The sequence below is a fragment of the Cetorhinus maximus genome, chromosome 3 (genome assembly GCF_964194155.1).
Source record: "Cetorhinus maximus chromosome 3, sCetMax3.hap1.1, whole genome shotgun sequence".
Lineage (NCBI taxonomy): Eukaryota > Metazoa > Chordata > Chondrichthyes > Lamniformes > Cetorhinidae > Cetorhinus > Cetorhinus maximus.
The window spans coordinates 152,385,212-152,402,869 of record NC_135881.1 but is presented as its reverse complement, the minus strand read 5'-3'; positions in this window follow the sequence as shown (position 1 = coordinate 152,402,869).

Genomic DNA, 17,658 nt, shown 5'->3' with positions numbered 1-17,658 from the left:
GTCCCTGGCCACTGGCTAAATCAGAAGACTCCATCCTAGGGGGTGTGTCTGCCTCCTGGAATAAAATGTCCAGGTAACTTTCCCCCTCCCTGATATTCCGCAGTGTCTGCAGCTCGGCCTCCAGCTCAGTGACTTGAAGCCAAAGTTCCTGCAGCTGCAAAAACTTACTGCAGATGTGTTTCCCCTGGATCACACCGGCATGCAGAAGCTCTCACATCCTGCAAAAGTGACAATAGCGACACAGATATGGAATTGGCAGAGTGACAAGAAACAGTTGTGGTTAGTGGATATTTTTTGTGCTGGAGGAGGGTTTGTCATGGAGTTCCCCAGGGGTCAGCGTTGTAACTCTTGTTTTTCCTGATATACACTAATGACCTAGATCTTGGTGTAAAGGGCACAACTTCAAAGTTTGCAGATGAAGCAATACTTGGAAGCATTGTGAACTGTAAGGAGGATAGTGTAGAACTTTAAAAATACATAGACAAGTTAGTGAAATGGTTGGACAGGTGGTAGATGAAGTCCAATGCAAAGAAATGTGAAGTTATTCATTAGGCAGGAAGAACTGGAGAGACAATATCAAATACATCCCTAAAGGGGGTGTAAGAACAGAAGGATCTGGGTGTATATGTACATAAATCATTGAAGGTGGCAGGACAAGTTGAGAGAGCAGTTAATAAAGAATGCAATATCCTGGGCTTTGCTAATAGAGACATAGAGTACAAGAGCAAGGGGGTTATGTTGAATTTGTATAAGTCACTAGTTTGACCTCAGGTTGAGAAAAGATTTGATAGAGGTATTCAAAATCATGATGGGTCTGGACAGAGCAGATAGGGAGAAACTGTTCCTACTCATGAAAGGATTGAGAACAAAAGGGCGCAGATTTAAAGTAATTAGTAGAAAGCAAAAATGATATCAGAAAAAACATTTTAACAAAGCAAATAGTTAGAGTTTGGAACGCACTGCCTGAGAGTGAGGTGGAGGCAGGTTCACAGCGTCATAGTATCTTTAGTGCAGAAGGAGGCCATTCGGCCCATCGAGTCTGCACTGGCTCCCTGAAAGACCATTCCACCTAGTCCCACTCCCTTTCCTTATCCACCTTGGAGAGAAGAAGGCTGAGAGGAGAACTGATAGAAGTATTCAAGATCCTGAGGGGTATGGACAGGATAAATAGTGAGAAATTGTTCCCACTCAGGAAAACATCAAGATCTAAAGGGCACAGATTCAAAATAATTGGCAAAAGGAGTAAATGTGATGTGAGGAAAAAAATTTTCACCCAGAGGGTGGTTGGAGTCTGGAACAAACTTCCTGAAAGTGTGGTGGAGGCAGGTTCGATTGAGGTATTCAAAAGGGAATTGTATTTTTATTTGAAAAGAGAGAATGTGCAAGGTTCAAGGAAAACAGTCCCAACCTCTCCAATCCATCCTCATAGCTACAGTTCTTCATCCCGGGAAACATTCTTGTGAATCTCCTCTATACTCTCTCCAATGCCTTCACACCCTTCCTCAAGTATGACACCCATAACTGGACGCCGTACTCCAGATGAGGCCTAATTAGTGTTTTGTATAAGTTCAACATGACCTCCATACTCTTGTGCTCAATGCACCTATTAAAAAAGCCTAAGATACAATATGCTTTGTTAACTGCTCTCTCAACATGCCCTGCCATCTTCAATGACCTATGTACATATGCAGCGAGGTCCCTCTGTTCCTGCACTTCCTTTAGAGTCTCTCCCTTTATTTTATACTGTCTCACAATATTCTTCCTGCCAAAATGGATCATCTCACACTTCTCTCTACATTGAACTTCATCTGCCACTTGTCTGCCCAATCCACCAACATGTCTGTGTCCTTTCAAAGTTCAAGACTATCCCCATCACAATTGACAACATTTCCAATCTTCAAATTATCTGCCAATTTTGAAATCATGCCCTGCACACCATTGTCTAGGTCATTAATATACATCAGGAAGAGCAAGCTCCCCAACACTGACCCCTGAGGAACTCCACTACAAACCTTCCTCCAATCTGAAAAACAACCATTTATCACTACTCTCTGTTTCCTGCCACTCAGCCAATTTCTTATCCAAGTGCCTGCTTTCCCTCTTATTGCATGACCTAGAATTTTACTCACAAGTCTGTTATGTAGTTGAATTGAAGTATTCAAAAGGGGATTAGGCTGTTATTTGAAAAGGAAGAATGTGCAGGGTCATGGGAAGAAGGCAGGGAAATGGTGCTGGGTGAGTTGCTCATTTGGAGAACCAATGCAGACACGATGGGCCAAATGGCCACCTTTAACAATTCTGTAATTCTGTGATCCCTCGAGAGTCCCTGGTGCCACACCTCTTCACGCCAACATGTAGACTCTATGGGTGCAACTAGGGGTAAGAGTTATCCCCTGAGGAGGTGGTTCTTGACGCCTGCCCAGTACCTAGATACAAATGCGGAGGTGCTACAATAAGGGCCATCTACTAACACAAACCTGTATTGAACAGATCTTTGGTATCTTGAAAATGCAGCTTCAGCACGAGCCATCCAGAATATCTTGTGCTGTGATTTTTGCTGTGCACTGCATAACATGACTATACAAAGAGTACTGGAACTGGTTGAAGAGGATGACCTAGAATGCCACTCTTCCTCAGAGGACAGTGAGGAGGAAGAAGAAGAGGATGAAGGGGAAACTGCTGAGGACTCTGACATCCAGACATTGAAGGAAGACCATTAAGGCCATCCTGGGCCTTAGCAGTTGGCAGGCTGGCATGAGTAACAGGGTCACGTAGATTTAGCAGCGCTTCACTTGAGTGGCTCTCAGCCCTATGACCGATGGCCCCTAACACAACTTCCATCAGAAAAAAATCATTATCCAGCAAGCACACATATTTGCTTGATCTCATCGCTACCCCAATGAGAATGTGGCCTCCACCACCAATTGCCCTATCTCATGGAACATGGAACCGCAACAAGTCCAATAACTCTCCCCCTGTCCCTTTAACCTCATCTCACTTTTGACATCAAACTTCAATAACACAATGGTCTATTGATTTCATAATCAATTCTAATTACAACAGGAGAAATGAATGGCCAAACAAGTATAGAAAACTTCACCCAAGTGACCCATTAACTGCAACTAATGGCATGGTGCCTTGAGCTAAGCAAACTCCTATGAGCTGTTCCCCTGTGGTTGAGGTGAGGTGGAGATAGCCTGCTTTCTTGTATCTGCATCCAGTTGAGGTGCCTGTGGCTGCTATCCTCATCTTGGTTGCTGCACAGTGTGGCAACACTGACTGTTCTCAGACTGCTTCACCATGATGCTGACTGCAGGATGCTCTTCCCAGGCTGCTTCACAGCAACGTTGACTGCAGGACGCTCTCCTCAGATTGCTTCACCGTAATGCTGACTTCAGGACGCTCTTCCCAGAGTGCTTCACAGCGATGCTGACTGCAGGACGCTCTTCCCAGACTGCTTCACCGTGATGCTGACTGCAGGATGCTCTGCCCAGACTGCTTCACCGCAATGCTGACTGCAGGACACTCTTCCCAGACTGCTTCACTGCGACGCTGACTGCGGGACGCTCTTTCCAGATTGCTTCACCGCGATGCTGACTTCAGGACGCTCTTCCCAGACTGCTTAACAGAGATGCTGACTGCAGGGCGCTCTTCCCAGACTGCTTCACCGTGAAGTTGACTGCAGGATGCTCTTCCCAGACTGCTTCACAGCGATGCTGACTGCAGGATGCTCTTCCTAGACTGCTTCACAGCGATGCTGACTGCAGGACGCTCTTCCCAGACTGCTTCACCGTGATGCTGACTGCAGGACGCTCTTCCCAGATTGCTTCACCGTGAAGTTGACTGCAGGATGCTCTTCCCAGACTGCTTCACAGAGATGCTGACTGCAGGGTGCTCTTCCCAGACTGCTTCACCGTGAAGTTGACTGCAGGATGCTCTTCCCAGACTGCTTCACAGCGATGCTGACTGCAGGATGCTCTTCCTAGACTGCTTCACAGCGATGCTGACTGCAGGACGCTCTTCCCAGACTGCTTCACCGTGATGCTGACTGCAGGACGCTCTTCCCAGATTGCTTCACCGTGAAGTTGACTGCAGGATGCTCTTCCCAGACTTCTTTTTTTTTTTGTAAAAATATACTTTATTCATAAAATATCTTCAATCACATTCCAAACCATTTCAAAAACAACATTACAAGGGTACAATCCAGGTTAAACTTTTACAAATTGTATCACCAGGTGCATCAGTACAAACAATATTACAATCATTTACAGCCTTTCATTTTGATCTGTACAGCCCGAGGGGCTCTAAACAGTTCCCAGTCTCTCGGTGCGCTGTGGTAGAAAGGTCTTAGACAGCGACCCTTCCCCATTGCGCCTTTGCGGCAGCTGCCCCAAGCTTTAGTGCGTCCCTCAGCACGTAGTCCTGGACTTTGGATTGTGCCAGTCCGCAACAATCGGTCGGGGACAACTCTTTGTGCTGGAAGACCAACAAGTTTCGGGCAGACCAAAGCGCCTCTTTCACCGAGTTGATGATCCTCCAGCTGCAGTTGATGTTTGTCTCGGTGTGTGTCCCTGGGAACAGCCCGTAGAGCACAGAGTCCTGTGTCACAGAGCTGCTCGGGATGAACCTCGACAGCAACCACTGCATCTCTCTCCAGACTTTCTTTGCAAAGGCACAATCCACAAGGAGGTGAACAACGGTCTCTTCCCCACCGCAGCCACCTCGAGGGCAACGTGCAGAGGGGGTGAGCTTCCTGGCGTGTAGGAAGGATCTGACGGGGAGGGCCTTTCTCACCACCAGCCAAGCTACGTCTTGGTGCTTGTTGGAAAGTTCTGGCGATGAGGCATTCTGCCAAATGACTTTGACAGTCTGCTCGGGGAACCATCCCACAGGGTCCACCCTCTCCTTATCCCTCAGGGCCTCTAGGACGTTACGTGCTGACCACTGCCTGATGGACTTGTTGTCAAAGGTGTTTTTCTGCATAAATTTTTCCACCAGGGACAGGTGGTACGGCACGGTCCAACTACTTGGGGCGTTCCGCGGCAGCGTGGCCAGACCCATCCTTCGCAACACCGGGGACAGGTAGAACCTCAGCACGTAGTGACACTTGGTGTTTGCGTACTGAGGGTCTACGCACCGCTTGATGCAGCCACACACAAAGGTGGCCATCAGTATGAGGGCGATGTTGGGCACGTTTTTTCCCCCTTTATCTAGAGGCTTGTACATCGCGTCCCTGCGGACACGATCCATTTTCGACCTCCAGATAAAGCGGAAGATGGCTCGAGTGATCGCCATCGCGCAGGAGTCTGGAATGGGCCAGACCTGCGCCACGTACAGCAACAGCGAGAGTACCTCACACCTGATGACCAGGTTCTTACCCGCAATGGAGAGGGAGCGTCGCTCCCACATGCCCAGTTTCCTTTTCACCATAGCCACTCGCTCCTTCCAGTTTCCAACGCATGCCCCGGTCCCTCCGAACCATATCCCCAGCACCTTCAGGCCGTCAGCCCTGACAGTGAAGGGGACAAAGGATCGGTCAGCCCAGTTCCCAAAGAACATAGCCTCGCTCTTCCCACGATTTACCTTGGCTCCCGAGGCCAGTTCGAACTGGTCGCAGATGTGCATCAGTCTGCGCACCGACAGCGGATCCGAGCAGAAGACGGCGACGTCGTCCATGTACAGGGAGGCTTTTACCTGAGTGCCTCCACTGCCTGGGATCGTCACTCCTCTTATGCCCGGATCCTTCCTGATGGACTCGGCAAAGGGTTCTATGCAACACACGAAAAGGGCAGGCGAGAGAGGGCAGCCCTGCCTGACTCCAGATTTAATCGGAAAGCTATCTGTTTCCCACCCATTGATTGAGACTGCGCTAATGATGTTAGTGTAGAGCAGTTGGATCCAATTTCGAATTCCCTCCCCAAACCCCATTTTGGAGAGCACATCCCCCATGTAGGTGTGCGATATTCTGTCAAAGGCCTTCTCCTGATCCAAGCTGATGAGGCAGGTATCCACACCCCTGTCCTGTACATAGGCAATCGTATCCCTGAGCAGCGCCAGGCTGTCAGAGATCTTCCTGCCTGGCACAGAGCAGGTCTGGTCAGGGTGAATCACCAATTCCAGAGCGGATTTGACCCGGTTGGCGATGACCTTGGACAGAATCTTATAGTCCACATTCAACAGTGAAATGGGTCGCCAATTTCTAATTTCCTCCCTTTCCCCCTTGTGCTTGTAGATGAGGGTGATGATGCCTTTCCTCATGGATTCTGACATGCTGCCGGCCAGGAGCATACTCTCGTACACTTCTAGCAGGTCTGGGCCGATCAAGTCCCACAGAGCCGAATACAACTCCGCCGGCAAGCCGTCGCTTCCGGGGGTTTTACTCTTCTCGAAGGACTCGAGGGCCTTAGTCAGTTCATCAGGAGTTAGCGGTTTGTCTAGGCTCTCCCGCGTACTGTGGTCTAAGACCTCCGTGATAGAGGACAGGAAGGACTGGGAGGCCGTGCTGTCCGTGGGCTTCACGTCATACAGTCCGGCATAAAAGGATTTGCTGATCCTCAGAATGTCGGACCGTGATGACTTTACTGAGCCGTCTTCTTCCTTCAGGCTGCTGATCACAGAGCGCTCTCTGTGTACCTTTTGGAAGAAGAAACGTGAGCACGTCTCATCCTGCTCCACGGAGCGGACCCTGGAACGGAAGATGATCTTGGAGGCCTCCGAGGCAAAGTGCGAGGCTTGCTGGCCCTTCACCTCTTGGAGCTCCTCCTTGACATCGACCCCCATCGACTGCAGCCGGAGCAGATTCTGCATCTTTTTCTGGAGTCGGGACATTTCCCTCTGTTCCTTTCTAGCTTTCTGGGTGCCTTTGCGGATGAAAAACCTCTTGATGCTTCCCTTGATCACTTCCCACCAGTGTGTCAGGGACTCAAAGAGGGGTTTCACGGTTCTCCAACCTTTGTAATCCCTCATGAGCTCCTCAATGTTCTCTGGGGTCAGCAGTTGCACATTTAGCTTCCATGCCCCCCTGCCCACCCTCAGGTCCGTCTCCAAGTGGCAGTCCGCCAGTAGGAGGCAGTGGTCAGAGAAGAACACCGGCTTGACCTCGGTGGATCTGACTGTGAATGCTCGGGACACAAACAGGAAGTCTATCCTGGAACGAATGGACCCGTCTGGCCGCGACCAGGTGTATCTACGCTGCGCTCCGTCTGCAGGGTTGCTGAAGACGTCGTGCAGCTTGGCATCCTTAACTGTTTCCATCAGGGATCTGGACGTAGCGTCCAATCTGCTTCCGGCCCTGCCGGATCGTCCAGCCGCATCGATGATGCAGTTGAAGTCCCCACCCAGAATGACCGGCCTGGAGGTCGCCAGCAGCAGTGGGAGCTGCTGAAAAACCTCCAGCCGCTCAGCCCCTTGTGCCGGGCCATACACGTTAATTAACCGGAGTGGAGCGTTCTTGTACATTACGTCTGCTACGAGGAGTCGCCCGCCCACCACCTCCTTGACCTCGGAGACGGTGAAGTTGCCTCCCCGCAGCAGAATACCCAGGCCGGAGGAACGAGAGTTGTTTCCGCCCGACCAGATCGATGGCCCATGGGACCACCATCGTGACCATTGCCTGTAGGAGCTGAGGTGCGGTATCGCACACTCCTGCAGAAACAACAGGTCAGCTTTGACCTTGGCTAGGTAGTCCAAGGTCGCAACACATCGCGTAGTAGATTTAATGCTACGCACATTTATGGATACAATCTTTAAACCCATTTTAAAGCATTTATTCTCCTACCAAACCCACTGTCTCTGAGAGTCCCAGACCTTTAGTCTGCTCCTTCATACCCGTAGTGAGCTCAAATTCCTTCACTTTGGATGGGCTGAGGTAGATCTCCTTGGCCGTGTTCTGCTCCGGTGGCATCTGGAGGTTCACGTAGAGAGCGGGTTTTGAGATGACCTTTGCTGGAGAAGCTTCTCCAAAACTCACCCCCTCTGGGGTGTTGCTGTTCCCGGCTTCCTGGAGCTGGGGTGCGATGATTGCCTCACTGCTCCCAGATTCCAGGGGCTGTGGTGCACTGGCCTCCTCAGGTTGCAGGCAAAGTTGGGGTGCGCTGGTCTCCTTGTTGTCTCCAATTTTCTGGAGCTCGGGTGTCTCGTCCTCCAACGCCCTGGAGCTTTGCCGCCTCTTCTGTCGGTGCCGCTCTGGCACTTCATCATCCGAAGAGCTGCTGCCCTTGTCATCCGTGTCGGATGGGAGACGCCTCTTGCCGCTTCTCTGGGAAACGCCTTTGCTTCTTCTTCGCTCCCTCTTACTTTTCTTGTTCTTCACCGTCCGCCACTCCCCCTGCTGCTTTTCCACTGCTGCCTCCTCCTCCATTGATTCGCTGTCCTGAGGACTGGGAGGTTCAGGGGGTAGTGCTGTTGATTGGCTCTCTGTTGCCTCAATCTCTTTCTCCACCTTGTCTCTCTCTGTGTCCTCCTTTGTCCCGTTGAGCTCCCTGGGGGCCTTGGTGGTTGGATGCTCTTCCCAGACTGCTTCACAGAGATGCTGACTGCAGGGTGCTCTTCCCAGACTGCTTCACCGTGAAGTTGACTGCAGGATGCTCTTCCCAGACTGCTTCACAGCAATGCTGACTGCAGGACGCCCTTGTCAAACTGCTTCACTGTGATGCTGACTGCAGGACGCTCTTCCCTGACTGCTTCACAGTGATGCTGACTGCAGGACACTCTTCCCTGGCTGCTTCACAGTGATGCTGACTGCAGGACACTCTTCCCAGATTCTGTTCCTTGAAGACTCACCTTGCTCCTTGTTTGTGACACCTGAGGCCCAGCATCTTCTGAGCAGGGCTGTGTATGTGTTGTCTTCTGCTCTCCAAGGGTGACTGTCCACAGTTGAATCTGCCTCACTCTTCTCCTCTTGCTCATTCATGAGGTGTGGCTCACCCAGTGCTCCCCTTGATTCAGGTCCAACCAAGATGTATATCTGTGCTGTTTGGTGGTGCAGAGGAATTTGTGACGGTGCAGACTCTGTAGAGTCTCCACCTCCCCATTAAGGCCGGCAATAACTGTAGTTGGACACTGCACACCTGCTCTCGTGCAGGCCTTATGGAAAACAAAAGAAGGTGGTAATAAGAACTCAGGCTACTCAGCAGGTGCCTTAGCACAACCAATTCCATAGGTGACAGTGCTTGAAGAGCCACAGTGCGCATTAGGCAGTAGTTGTCTCCATTCCCTTCACCTGAAGATTGAGCTATTGTTACGATCCAGCTGATGTTAATACTGGACAAGTCAGATCCCAGAGTGAAACCTGGCCTGATAGATCCTAACTTTTTTTTTAGAAACTGTGGAGAAAGCTACTGAACAAATTCACAGGAGCCTGCTGATGAACTTTTAACACAAAGAACAAAACATTGAAATAAGAAAATTGAACTACATTACACCAGACAAAAAGATTAGAAAGATCTCAATACAAACATAAGAAAATGGTTCAGATATTCACTATCCCTTCATCCCAGCTATACCTTTACAGAACACATACAAATTTGGAAAGATAAAACAAATTACCATATCTATCTTAGAGTCTAATATTCAGAGTAAATATGTGGTACATGTTAATTAAAAGGCGAACTGTGGTCAGACACAACATACTCCAAAGTAAATGACAGATGCTACCAAAGCAGATTCTATACATTTCTCAACAACCCACCCAAACGCTTGTCACACCAAGAGGCAACTGGTCTCACTGAAACTCTTGTCTTTCTCATGAGGATTTCCAATCTCCACATTTGAAGAACTCGCCATTGGAATTCCCTCCAAATGTTGCTCCTGCTCGGATGGCTTCCACAAGGATCCAACTCCAGGCTTCCAATCTCATGTTCTGAGATTCCTTCCCTCTGGATCTCCACATATACTCAAACTTCATCTTCCAAGCACAATTTCAGACTTTCAGCTGTGCCAAGCAAAACACCACTGCTCCAAAAGGGTCCGGTGGAGTCACCAACCTTAGGCTGCCTTCTTGGATCTTCAGGCTTCTCTTGAATCCATTTTGCTTCAACTCTGTTCCCTGCAGCTCTTTCTTTAACTTGGTGCCTTTTCTCTGCTCCTGTCGTTTATCTTGATTCAATGGGATCTATCTCCGATTCCTGTCTTTGTCCCTGCCTGTGATTTTCTTCTGGGACCTCTTTCTGTCCCACTCCCTAGTTTGGAACCTTCTTCTTGGTTTGGGCCCTTCTCCCTGTCCCCCTCCCCGTGTCCAGCTTCCTGGCACACCTGCTCTCTAATGGCCTGCCAGTTACAGGTCACGTAATCTACAGTTTCTTCTTTTCTACTTTTCCTTCCACGTTTGTGTGCAGGGCTGATTCCCAGCCTAAAGATGTGAAAATGGATGAACTGAGCATGTGCAGCCATTTCCCGGCTGGCGCATGTGCAGAAGTCCTGAGGCCCGCTGGGAACTGGAGTTTCCAGCCTGTGATTGCCGATCTAAAACTAAGGTAAGTATCTGGGTTTCCTAACACTATCAAATAACCCTGCTCTTCACAGCCTCCAGTTTCACCATGACCCACAGCATGTCATGATGGCAGCCTCACTCTGTCCAGCACTGCCTCCTCTATTGGTGTCAGGTTGACGTGGTGTACCATACCACCACCAGTTCAAAGGCATCTCATGGCTGTTTTGAGCTCCCCTTTCCTGCAGGATGAGGAGACAATTATGTGTGAGTTGTCTGGCCTCCCTCACCTGTTCCAGCATTGATATGACTGGTTGTGACCTTCAGTGATACCCCCTTCTCATTGGCGCCACGTGTGAGGGTGGCTGATGTAATGCAACTGGTCACTTGACCTAACAACATGAGAGAAAACTATGGGCACTCAGTCTGCTTAGCTCGTATGCATGCTGCTGCATAAGGGTTAGAGGCCTGTCACCCAGGTGTCATATGGCACACACCTTTCCGATCTTATCAGATCAATGAATCTTTTACAACATTGCACCCACATTCTCCTGGTCACTCTTCTACTGCTGACCTCAATAGCCACCTCCATCCAGGTCCCTTTCGTGTCTCTAATTGCATTTGTTTTACCTGATGCAGAAATCTCTCAACTCTCAGCGACTGCCTAGACCAATCCTGAAGAGAGGCATCAGAGAACCTTGGGGATTCCTGTGATGTCTGCCTGTGCCATTGCTGCTATTTGCAAACACTGCTGCATCATCTCCTCAGCAAATGGCAAGCTCAGTCATGGCTGCCGCTTGCCTTTTTAAAGAGCCCTTGATTCCTATGTCCCACCTCCAGGCTGCTCCCAGCACCGCTAACTGGGCACCGAACTGCTACCCCCTCCCCCCAACACCAGCCAATTAGGCACTTTACATTTCAAAGTTGTATCACGTCACTGACACAGACGTGACATGGTGTCAGAGCCCAGAGACGTTCCGGTCATTGGGTTTCTGAACCAGGATTGAAGATTCAGCCCCTTAATTTTCACATAGACTGGGGGAAGCAAACAAAGTCTCAAATGGAGTAAATTTAAGGCTTTTCAGGACCACATTCGAGAACAATAAGTTCTTGAAACACCAAAAGAACAGATCATATTAGATTTAGTGATGAGTAATGAGCCCGAATTAGTCAATAATTTAATGGCAATGGAATACCTAATTAACAGAGACCATAATATAGACACCCCTGAGTATGATGGCTAAAGAGAAATGGTATAATAAGATGCGTGATGAAGAATTTGAGCTGGAAAGAAATTACAAAACGAGAGTTATGCACTAGAAGATGAAATCTTTGACAGCTGGAAAGAAAGGGATAACAACAGAAAGTGGGTGCATAAAGACAAAGGTGGTAAAATATTATTTTCAAGGGACGCAGTATCAAAAAGATGGACAGAATAAATGTGAATTGCACGGTGATCCAAATCGAGGGATTCTTCAAGATATAGAAACAAATGAAGGTCCAAATATGATGTCAGAGGTAAAGAATGCTTTGAAATTAATGAACACAGGAAAAACTCCAGGCATAGATAAATTAACAAAATATCTAAAAACCCCTGGAGAATCGGAATTAGAAGCGTGATCAAGTGTATACCAAAGGAAACATTCCAAGCGACTTGACACATTCATTATTTGTTAAATTACCTAAGAAACCTAAAGCAGTGGAGTGCAATCATTTTAGAACCATAAGCTGAATGAGTCATCTCATTAAAGTGATCTTGAAAATCATAATGGAAAGAAATAATAACACATATGAAGCAGAAATTGGTGAAACACACTCTGGAATTAGACCTGAAGTAGGATCAAGACTGGGAATAAGGAAACATAGAAATATAGAAAATATCCTCATCACAGTCCTAAGTGGCCTACCCCATATCCTGAGACTGTGACTCCTTGTTCTAGTACAATTTTCAATAAATATCTAGAAATAAACAAGAAAATGTACCTATGTTTCATTGACTATGAAAAAGCATTTGATCATATTTATCACCAAAAGCTAAAAGATGTGTTGCTGAAATGTGACATTGAAAATAAAGATGTGAGATCCATTCAAAGTCTGTATTGGGACCAAATATTGAGCGTCAGGCTAGAAGATGGACAATCAGATATATTTCAAGTGAAGAGAGAAGTACGACAAGGCCATGTACTGTTGCCAAAATTATTCAATCTGCACACAACAAAATGTCAGAGAATTAGGTGTACTTCCAGGGGTAAAAATTGGAGGCAAGAACATAAACTGATGACACTGCGCTATTTGTAGAATTAGAAGAGACCTTACAAAATATTGTAGATCAAGTAAAACCTAGAATTTTAGAATATGAATCGAGTATGAACACCAAAAAGACAAAAACAATGGTAGTTAGAAGGAATACGTTAGAAAAAATTAGAGTGAAGATTGAAGTGGATGGTGTCACAATTCTGTATGTTTAGGATAAATTAAAACAGAAGATGGCAGATGTGATACAGAAGTTAGAAGGATAGAGATAGCCAGGAGTAATTTTGTGAAGATGAAGGATGTGTTAACAAGAAGAAAAATCAAGCTTGTAACAAGGAAAAACTCATTCTACCCACTTTCCTGTGTGCCTCAGAAACCTGGACAATAAGTAAACATCTGTGGAAGAAAAGGCCTTTGAAATGTGGATGCTAAGACGTATGCCAAAAATTTTATATACAGGCCATAAGGCAAATGAACAGCTACTTGAAATAGTAAGAGTGAAAAAAGCTCTAAAAAAGTGGCACCCAGCAAAGAATGTCAATATTTTGGCTTTTTGATCAAGAGCTGAAAAGCTAGAGCTCTCTTCTAGAGGGCAAAATGGAGGGCCGCAGAAAGGGGCAGTTGACCTATGCGTAGCTGGGTGACGGCTATCACAGAGTAATTGCAGATGAGCTACAATGGATGTGAGAGGGTAATGCAAGACAGGCGAGCATGACATACCACAACAACAGGTCTTCTGGTAGGAGTAGCTAAAAGCAGCAGCAGCAGAATATAGAATTTGGTAAATTTGAGAGAAGGACAAATCACTTAGCATGGTTTTCAATGTCGATAAGGCTGACTTTGGAGGGATGAGGATGGAATTCATCGCAGACTGGGAAAAACTACTAACAGATAAAATTACAGATGTCCAGTGGGATGTGTTCAAAAAAGCATTTAGCAGAATGCAAGACCTGCACATACCCTTAAAGGTCAAGAGCTCCACACGTGTAGTATAAAGCTAAAAGGGCTTCTTCTTCAGTTCTTTGTCTGAAGGGAGGTCTGACCCACAGCACCACAACCTCCACCACAGGTAGGGCAAGGAGGCAGATTCAAATCCAACCCAGCCAGAACAGGAGTCAAACCCTGTCCTGTTGGCACCAATCTGATCCACACTGGCCTTCCAGCCAACTGTGCCACCATCTCCACCACTGCCACTGCCAACACACCTCCCCCACCCCCCCACCCCCCCCACATCACCCCCCCCCTCCCCCCCCATAGGAGTCCAAGAGACAAAGGCAACAAAAAATCTTTTAATGCACTTTGTAGTCTGGAACTATGGATAGTGATGGTATAACTTTGGTCTTTACAGTAGATGGTGAGGATAGAGTATGAGAGCTGCAAGAGAAATTAAAACTAAATCAAGGGGAGGAACTATCCAATTCAATACAACTTAAAAAAATGTGAAGAAACTAATGAGATAAATGATAGAGAAATCTCCAGATGCCAGATCAGCCACAATCTCTGAATAATAGAACAAGGTTGAGGGAATAAATAGCCTACTCCTATTCCTATGCTATAGGACCCAATGGTTTCCCCTTCAGGGTAATAAAAGTTGTTAAGGAAATTGTTATAAAGCATTATATCTTCCAAAACTCTATTAAGGAATTGCCCCCTTGGATAGGAAAATTGTCAATGTCATTCCAATATTTAAGGATAGGAGAGATAATCCAGAAAATTATAGGCTTATTAGTCTAATGTCAGTTGTGGGAAGGCACTAGAATCTGCTGTTAGGGATTGAGTGATTGAACATTTTGGCACAAATGAGCCGATCAGAGTGCCAGCATGGATTTATAATGAAAAGTCATGTCCAACATACCCAGTTGAATTACTTTTGAAGTAACAGGAGTTGGTGGATAAGTAGGTACCTATGAATGTTAACATGGGCTTCTAGGAGGCATTTGCCAAGGTTCCATATGTTAACAGACAGGGTGAGAGAGAACTACAGAAAACCCTGCTCCCTTCCCTACTGTCCGCAATTAGTGTGCTTTTGAAAAATAAGACGCGTCTGTAGGGCAAACCAAATCTTTGTATACCGTGATCTCGCCGTGTCATCAACTTTGAAGGAATTCAGCAACTCCTGCTTTCAGCTAGCAGAACCTGCCTAAACTTTAACTCCTATGTGAAGGATCCCTCACTGGACTCTGATATTCTAGGCTCTTAACATTCATGTGAATTAATATCCCTATTGTTTTTGTTTTAAGTTATCCCTAGTTGTAAAACTCTTCTTTCCTATCTCGGTGTGCTTGTGTTATGTGTATATAGTTGAGACGACCAACCCTGGGTTTGAATGTATGAATAAACAATACTTCTGATTTAACTCTAAAGAGAACTTACTGCATGTCACTTTAAAGTTGACGTCACAAACCAAGGGTTAGGGGAAACACCAGTTCATTTCAAAAATGAAAACACTTCTGCTTACGGATAGCAGAAAAAATAAAGGAGCTCAGTTTGTCTCTCTCCCCTGTCCTTAACAGTATTAAGGGTTATCAAACCATGGCAGATAAAAGGAGGCAAGATACACATCAGCCACAATTGAATTGGCTGAACAGGCTCAAGGGGGTGAATGACCCACTACTGTTCCTATGTGCTCCTTAGTTTCTGCATGTGTTGCTCTATTTTTATCCTCCTCATCCTATCTACAATGATTTCTTCATGTGGAAAATGTGTTGGGCTTGGATTTGCTGAGAGATAAAAAGAATTCCAGGTCTGAAATGAGTTTTAAAAAATCTACCTTGAATAGCAATGGAGAAACAGCATTTAGTCTGCGAATTCAAGAGTTAAGTGTTGATTTCACTTTCATTCCCTTTCCTCCAAAGGAAAATAATCCAACTTCTGTACAGGCTTATTGATTATTAAGTGATTGCCTGCTAGAAATACATCTATGGAAACATTAAGAGAATAGGGCAAGATGAAAGGGTGATGATTCCTCCAAATAAAACAACCCGTTGTCTTGTCCAAACTTACATTTGAAGAATGAATTTTTGGGAGAAAGACTGAATTGCACCCGAGAATGAGTTGCCGCCTGAGCACACAAAAACTATGCGTAATATACGGAGCCTTGGAGAGAGGACTCTTCTCTCAGTCAGAAAGTCGTAGGTTCATGCCCCCTCTTCAGGGCTTGAATGAACAAACAAGGTTAGCATTTCATCAGTGACTTCATCTGCAGATGAAATGATAAACTGAGGTCCCACTAACTCTTATCAGGTGGTGCAAAAGATCTCTCATCACTACTAAAAGTGCTGGTATCATTGCCAACCTTTACCCCTCAACAAACACCACAAAAATCAATAAACTGGTCATTAATCTGTTATTTTCTTTGGATCTTGCTTTGCATAAATAACAGGGAAACGGCGGCACAGTGGTAGCACAGCCGGTGGAATTCAAACTCGAATAAATCTGGAATATAAAGCTAGTCTCAGTAATGGTGACCATGACAACCATCAACCATGAAGTCCTTTAGGGAAGGAAATCTGCCATCCTTACCTGGTCTGGCCTATGAGACTTCAGACCCACAGCAATAAGGTTGACTCTTAGGCGCCCTCTGAGCTAGCTAGCCAATAGTTCAAGGGCAATTAGGGATGGGCAACAAATGCTAGCCTTGCCAGCAACACCCACCTTCCATGAAATAAATTAAGAACTATTTTAATTCCTGCTGATTACAGATAGAAACAGCTACATAAGGAAATGCTTGATCGACCCAGGGTTGCAAGTTGCGGACAAAATTTTCAAATAAAGAAACAAGGAGATCTCTTCTGCCATGCGTCTCCTACTTTGGTAACGAGGCCATAGGATTGGCCTGTAATATTAAAAACGTAATTGGTCAAATGTGGTTAGATTTAACACTTCACTTGAGACATTTTTTTTGTCAAATTTCTTTCTTCTTCTATAGAATCTTTGCTGATATGAACAGCTTTATCTCACCATGCCCTCCCTTGGCCTCTCCACTATCTGTTTTCTCACACTACTTATCGGCATCTGATATCAGATGAGCAAAAGCTTCCTCCAACTAAATATTAGGAAGATTGAAGCCATTATATTTGGTCCCCCTATATACTTGGTTCTCTGACCACTATTTCCATCCCTGGGAACCGTCTGAAGCTGAGCCAGACCCTTCAGAATCTTTGCAATGTGTCTGGTCTCAAGCTGAGGTTCCGAGCACATCCTCGCTCCATTACCAAGACTACCCACTTCCACTTTGCAACATCGTCCCAACCTCAGCTAATCTGCTGCTGAAACACTCATCTATGGCTATGTTACCTCTAGGCTTCATTATTGCCATGCTCTCCAAGGCAGTCTCCCATCTTCTACCCAACATAAACTCATGCTCATCCAAGCTTCTCGTTCCTTAACTCACACAAAGTCTTGTTCACTCATAATCTGCTCATGTTCTGGCTACACCTCAATTTAAAAACCCTCATGAATGTTTTCAAGTCCCTCCACGGCCTCATCCACCCCTATACCTGCAACATTATTCAGCCATACAAACCTTTGAGGTCTCTGCACTCCTCCAATTCTGGTCGCTTGCACATCCTTAATTTTAATGTCTACCAATGGCAGCCATGCTTGCAGCTGCTTTGGCTTTAAGCTCTTGATATCCCTCCTTAAATCTCTCCACATTGCTACTGTGCTCTCCTCCTTTCAAAATTCTCCTTATAACCTCCCTCTTTGAATATGTTTTTGGTTATTTCTCAATATCTTTCCATGGCTGGTGTCATTTTGTTTGATAAGATTCTTGTTCCATACCTTGGAGAATTCTACTACATTAAGGGTGCTATATAAATGCAAGTGACTGCTGTGTTTCATTTATAGTACTTTAAACTCTCCCTATCTGCAAAGATAGTTATTAATTTATTGGATAGCACATTAATACGTGTCAGAATTTGACTTTCAAACAAATATGTAAATTAATTTTCTATAAATCCAAAAATACGTATATCTAA